Source organism: Meleagris gallopavo, chromosome 6 (genome assembly GCF_000146605.3).
Source record: "Meleagris gallopavo isolate NT-WF06-2002-E0010 breed Aviagen turkey brand Nicholas breeding stock chromosome 6, Turkey_5.1, whole genome shotgun sequence".
Lineage (NCBI taxonomy): Eukaryota > Metazoa > Chordata > Aves > Galliformes > Phasianidae > Meleagris > Meleagris gallopavo.
The window spans coordinates 26565564-26572916 of record NC_015016.2 but is presented as its reverse complement, the minus strand read 5'-3'; the positions used below and the strand labels follow the sequence as shown (position 1 = coordinate 26572916).

Sequence of the window (7353 nt, the reverse complement as noted above, 5' to 3'; positions counted from 1 at the left end):
TTTTTTTTTTGTTTGTTTTTGTTTCAGTCAACAATATAACTTAATCAAAGATAGCTAAAAATAACCCAGCTTAGTTTACAGAGTAGATTCTTGTATGTGCTCACTAACTGTAACATTCTGCAATTACTGTGCAGAATGGTTCTAAAGACTTGGAGGTGAACTTTTTTGTTTTTTTGTGGATGTAGGGTTTTTTTTTTTTCCTTTAGATTGAAGTATAGACTGTGAATTGTCTTACAGAAAAAGTGGATAGAGAGATGTCAGCTTACGATTTTGATTAAAAGCGAGGAAAATAATACATTATCTAGTTTGTGTGTGTTTAGTATAGACTTTCTACATTGGAAACTAGTGAAAGCAGTTTAAATGTTTGCTAAATTATTATTCACAATAACAAAAAATGTGCATAGGACGTATTTGTTTCTTACAGTTTTAGAAACAGTTGATATACTCATTTGTACTTCATAATCCACCACAGTGAAGGCTTAATAGACCATTAAAGAATCGGTGGGAAGTTAATTTTAATATGTAATGGTGTGAGGGGTTTTATTTTTCCTTAATACAATGAAGCTTCTAACAATTTTATTTGCAAAGAAGATGATTATTTAATAAAGTGACAAACTGTCCCACTGATAGGATACATTAATTTTCTTCTAAAGCTGTTCCTTATACTCCATAAGAAGGTGATAATTAGGTTTGCAGATTAGAATAACATAATCAGACCACTTGTGTGGATGCTTGTTAAAATATATTTTCCTCTTCATATAAGCCTCATAATAATTAAAAACTGTTTAAAAAGAAAACCATTCTTTTTTCGGCACGGACTTTTTAAATGACTCCTAATAATATATCAAGTTATTCTTAAGCTAATTCAACTTTTTAAAAGGTTAATATTTGAAAAAGAATATGGGAAGTGATTAACTGATGAGTTTAAGTATTAGCATTAGGTTTTGCTGGAACACCTACAGTATAAAACAGCACTCATTCATATCCTGATTTAATTTCTTCTACTGGCACTCCTGATTGTTCCATTTAATCTTTCTTAAGTTACATAAAATTATCTTGTATGTGTAAATTAACAATCATTTTCTAATTCCACTGCAAACTTGAAGTACTGTCAGGAGAGAAAAAAAAGTTATTGACAGTGATTAATTCTCTCTTTTAAACAAAACTAAATGCAGTTACTGTTGAGATGGAGCACACAGTGACTGGGATTTTGAGCAATTCTAGACTTAAATAAAGGCAATAGAAAAATAACAATGAATGTGCAATGAGTGGTTTACATCTAAAGAATCAGATCTTGTGTCTATCACATTGGATCAGTGCAATATCCACTGACCTTAAGTTTTGAAGCTCTGAAGCTAATTTCCTTTGCTTGGGATTTGTGCACTATTAAATACTTATTGAAACTAACTTCCTGGACTCCTCCAAGGTGAGGATTGTGTGGCTAAGATCATTTAAAGTGCCTTTAACTGTTTCAATTCCATCGCTTTTAATAAGATGGATAATTATTTTTTGAATAGTTGAAGCACCTAGAATGAAAGTTTATTAAAAGGAAAAGGAGGGGGAAGGGAATTGTTTGTCATTTTGTTTTTGTTTACAACAGACCTGAAATTAGTCTTATAATAAGGAAGAAAACTAATTTTATAAATCTATCTTCTTGATATCCTATCATTGTGTGGTTAATTTTCAAGGTCTGAGAGGTCATGAGAACAGTTTCAATCAGTGAGTTGATATAAAAGGCCTGATTTAAACACTGAAAGAATGGTATGTTCTGTCTAGAAATGATTTCAATTTCAAATAACTTCTTGAAAAAAAAAGTGTAACATTAGCAAGGATTCACTGAATTATTAAGTATTGCAATCATCTAATTTGTACATATGTTCCTAGAAGCTTGACTCTGCGTGCAGAGTCCCATACGTATATTTGATATACCAGCTTAATCAAATTCAGATTGCTGTGAGGACAATTTTTATGGACAAGTAAAAAATAATCAATTTCTTTTTATTACCATTATGGAAGAAGTGGAGGAATATTTTTTTCTATTGTACTAAATATAAATACTGAAAAGAACAAATTATTTACAGAGGGATTGCAATGCTGATTTAACAGCACTAGATTAATATTATATACTCATTCGTAAAAGGATTTATAAAATATATTTTTAATATCATTAAGTTTTTTTAATCATCTTTGGTTATAACTAAATTTTCTTATTATTTGAAGTAAATCATATGACAAAGTATATCCTGTGCTCTTGCCCAGAAGATGATCAGTGATGGCTCTATGAGCCTATAGTTGCGTAATTAAAAAAATAATAATAATAATAAAAAAAGAAAAGACAGCTTTTCTAAATAGACCTTTCAAAGTAATGATCATAGTAAATAGCTACTCTGAATGACATTTTTGTGTGCAACATTTAGGTCGAGATATTTTTGCTTGGACAGAGTGTTAATAAGGCATCAAAAAATGGTATTTTTTAAAAAATCTCAAACCTACATAATTGCCAAGGTAGCAGTCATTAGCTTTAAGTCCTTCTTTGTTCATGTCCAGGCAAAAAGTAACGCAGATGATGTGTTCAAGGGACAGGTATGCATACAGACTTGGTCTCCAGATTCCAAAGGTTTATGATCTTACAACTTTTGAGTATTTTAAGTCAAACAGCTGAAGGACAGGAGGTGTCCTGTGAAATGCTTTAATGGGTTTTGAATATGATCCTCTTGCAGAATACCATAATTGAAACTTTATTGCAGAAATATGATGGTGTCTCATGAACATATCTTGTAGGCTGCAAGCATTTTGCCATAGCATTAGTGTTCCTCAGACTAAGAGAACCTCTGTGTCCAAGTGAAGAAACCCTATCCAAACTCTACGTGGTATTGCCTTTATTTGCCTTCTCTATGCTTGAAATATTATTTCAATTTAATTGCAGTTAGATGGTTTATAGAGACCCAGATTCAATTCCAAAGCATGTCTGAGCAGTAGGAAAATGAGAAAATGGCTACTGATCCATCTCTAATTTTAATGTAACCTTTAGAGCCCTTTGCCTTTCAAATTATAATTTGTGCTTAAACACCCTAGAAAGTATTGAAAAGAAACTAAGGAAGATAACTTGAATTTCAATTGAATTTGAGTTATTTGCTCCATGTATGACAACCGCTCCAAAAGTAATGCCTCCTGTTTTGTTAAGCTAAACCACAATGTCAGAGGTAGATGTGGTATGGCAGTGGAGGTTGTACCTCCTTGCCAGTATTCCTACACATTTTGTTGCCGTGTGACAGATGACAGCAAAGGGGCAGTCTGACAGAACAGCATCTAGCATGGAAGTGAGTATGAAGCAGAGGAGTGGAACTAAATTTCTCCATGCAGAAAAAACTACAGCCATTGATATTCATCAACGCTTGCTGAGCATTCATGGAGACCAAACAGTGGCTGTGAGCGCAGTGAGGCAGTGAGTGATACATTCCAGCAGTGTCACCTCCACTGGTGCAGATTTTTACAAGAGCGATATGCGGGCTCTTGTTCAGCTCTGCAAAAATGCACAACTAATGGTGGTGCTTATGTTGAAAAATTGTTTTTTGTAGCTGAAAATTTGCTCTATCAAATATTGTTATTGTACTCTGTGTATCTATTGTAGTTTCCAAAGAAATAAATAGGAAACATTACTTTTGGAGCGACCTGTATATATTAATAATTTTACATTCCTTGAATATACAAGATATAAATGCTATCCTAAGTCTTCATGTTGCCATGGAGGGCAAAAAGAATATGCCTTCCTAAATTTTAAAATATTAAATATTAGTAAAATTATTGTGGAACTTTAAATGTTAAGATACAGATATGTCACAGAGAGTAATAAGAGAGTTTATCAGGTCACCATGTCTTCTTCTTATTACTCAGATTTTAAAGTATTCAAGTATTAACCTTTAGAAAAGGGGAAGAAAAAAAAAAGCCAGATGATTAGGATGTACTTAATTATCTGTTTCTTTAAAAAAGATACAGTCAGGTCCAACCTCATTCAGCTGCCAACACTTGCACAAAGCTGCCAGAGGAAGCTTCTCTGAATACCCAATTGCATTGTCCTAATTTGAGATAAAATAATGCATCTAACTTTACTGTTATCTATAATTGATAGGCACTTAAGAGCGTAATTCATTGAAATCTCACCTTTGGCCCAACCTCTGCCACTCCAGGAAGCAAGATTCATAGCACTTTTCTTTCTAGCTTTATCCAAATCATTGTGCAAGCTTTATAGGGGGTTCAAGCGGTAAATTTTACACAATAAACATATAGAAACCTAGAATGAAGCAGAGTCTTTTAACAACAGAGCCTGCATTTGTTTGTTTTCTTTTTCCTTCTTTCAGGATATATAAATTGGAAGGAAAAAAAATAACACTGCTGTTTGGTCCCCTGCTAAGATTAAGCTTTTCTTCGAATGTCATCCATTTTCTAGAACTGTAAAAAATTGAAGAGCTTTGCTCTTTTGACCTGCTAATACATCTCAGTCACAGTTCACTGAGAAAGTGTGACAACACACGTACTGATAACAAGGCAGACTGCTGCATTCCCTTTTTTTTTTTTTTTAATCTGGATATGTCAGTATTACTGTGACACCATCTTAACAGACTTGAAATAATGTAGATAATTGATATGAGATTCTTTTCTTTGCTTAATTATATATAAACTAGTTACCTATGAATATATTCAAAGGGATTTTTTTATGTTGTTAGGAATCTTTCTGTGTTTCTAATCTGATGTTTTCATTTTGATTTTGTCAATACAAATTATTTACTTTTTGTCATATTGGATGATTGAATACAGTATTGTTTCTAGGTTAAGTTATGTAGAGCTTGTTTTTAGAGGTAAAAAAGTGCAGTGGTGTATTAGCATGACTACTTGTACCTTTCTCTCCCTCTATCTCAGTTTTGCAGAGTTCACAACTCTTCAAGCAGCATAAGTACCTTAGTTCTCTTGTACAGAGGCACAGCTATAAGCAAGACCCAATAAGAAATTGTGGGCATTACATGGTATTTGCTCTTCTAGTAGTTGTATGGAGGAACAAGCTTGTGGATATTGGCAGCAGCGACTAAACAAAAGCCTTAATGTTTTTGAGGTTCTAAATCCACTTGAATTTAACTGTTCATTCTATTTTATTCTAACATACTTAAAGTATTATAATCTAATATATAACTTAACTGATTAAAAATTAGTTTTCCTTGATGTAGTTTGTCCAAATAGAAAAAAGAGGAAAATTTCCATTGACTCAAAATAAACCTTTATGTACTGACTGACTTAGAAAAAACAAAACAAAACAAAACAAAAACAAACAAAAAATCTCTTAGAATGGCCTGTCACTGTCTAAAGGGGAACTACAGGAAAGAAGGAGACAGATTCTTTAGCAGGTTCTGTTGTAATAGAACAAGGGGAAATGGTTTCAGGCTTAATAAGGGTAGATTTCAGTTGGATATAAAGAAAAGGTTTTTTACAGTGATGGTGATGAGCCCTTGGATCAAGTTGATCAGGGATGTGGTTGATGCCTTGTTCCTGAAGACTTTCAAGGTGAGGCTAGATGAAGCACTGGGCAACCTGATCTAGCTGTGGATGTCCTTGTTCATTGCAGGGCAGTTGGACTAGATGACCTTTAAAGGTCCCTTCCAAATCTAGGGTTTCTGTGATTCTATAATAAAGTGAACGCTTGGCCATCAGTTTAAGTATGAAGTTAAAAAATTACCTGTTAGTAAAATCAAAGAAATAGTTGTGCAATATATTGTTAAACTTTCTGCTGAACAGCCATTGCATGATCAACTGTTTACTAGAATGTTTGATTTGTTTCTGCGTCTGGGCAGGTGGAACGGATTCTACCTGCACCACATCCAGTAGGTTCGGGTCGTTTCTTTTTGGTCTGGCTCACTAAAAATACATTCTATCTTCCATTTGTCTCACATTTTTATTATACAAAAATTGGAAGATTTGAACTTTTTTTTTTCTTCTCTCTGGTTATTGTTAAATATTGAAGATAATCATGTCTGTGTGTGAATTTTTGATTCAGCAGGAATAACCCTGATAAAATGCTTGGTTTTGCAAAGATGCCCTTTGAAGATGCAAATTAACACAATTACCTTAGTTGAAAATATATTTTGGAGGTATGCAATCAAAATAATAAACTAGTTAAATAAAGCTTGCGTGTGCAATCACGTTTAGTAAATAAAAAAATATTTTCAAATGAGAAATTTGATAGGATTTGCTTAGTGCGTGCAGGTTTTAAATCAGATCACATAGTTTCAGTTTTATACCAGAGTAAAGAGAGGTTCTTTCTTCTGCTGTGTAACAAAACATGAAATAAAGAGCAACAATTCCAGATATGGCTTGGGCAACATGTCTGAAGAAGAAAAAGATATCCAGGTCTTCGTCTTCACACACACTCCACAAAATATTTATTTAGGAATACAGAACAGCAGGATAGAGCAGGGATTAAGTCAGCACTCAGCAAACAGCAGATGCACAGGCTCTACTTAGTTCTTCACGATCTCTGGTCTGAGATGCAGAGCAAATAATGCTTTTAGAGAGGGAGAAAGAACATAATTATTGTGATTAACCCCACAGCAGTTCATCTTCACATGAAGCTAAAGCAGGCAAAGAGTCTTCACAGCAGCTCTTAGACAGCCAGAAAGAGAAACATTCCTTCAGATTCACACACTGACAGTAGAGATTCCATGACTTTTTCTTTTTTATATGGGCACCAGTCTGTGCCTTTAGACCATCTGGGGAGTCATAAAGCCATTTGGAACTATAATGAATAAACAGTGTTTGTAATGAATTTTCCAGCAAATACTTTAAGATGAACCACAAAAGCCATATGAATATAGTAAGTTGTAGGACCTGCACTGAAAGGTATCATCATTTTTTAATTTATTTTTTAAGTATAGCTTAAAAACTTTCTAACTTGATTTTTTCAGAAGACACTCTTATTGCTCATCTCATTTCGTTTAAACAGCAATTTAGAATATACAGGTTTGATGTCATACACATATTTGAAATATATGTTGCCCTGCTTCCCTAATAATATTATTAGCAGAGTTTATTACTGGTTTGGCTACAGAAAGCTAGTTCCTAATAAACATAGAATACAATTCCTAATGAAGCTGCTGAAGCTGCAGTGTAAAAGTGAAATTGGAAGTAAGGGAGAGAGAGCTGATCATATTGAGTGAGAAAGAACGTGCTTCTTGTAATATCTGATAGAGAGTGTGAGCTGACTAGATTATAGGATAACAAAAACTTTCCTCTTGTTTTTATGGAAACTGTGTCTGAGTGAGAAATGTGGGATTTTGTATCTCGCTGAGCTATGCTGATTAGGGAACC

General features: G+C 33.5%; 1 protein-coding gene across 4 annotated transcripts in view; it reads left to right on the top strand.

The window, feature by feature from the left end:
- Positions 1–7353, top strand: part of DGKB (diacylglycerol kinase beta) — a 331647-nt gene that overhangs the window by 203436 nt on the left and 120858 nt on the right. The gene's annotated exons all lie outside the window — the stretch shown is intronic.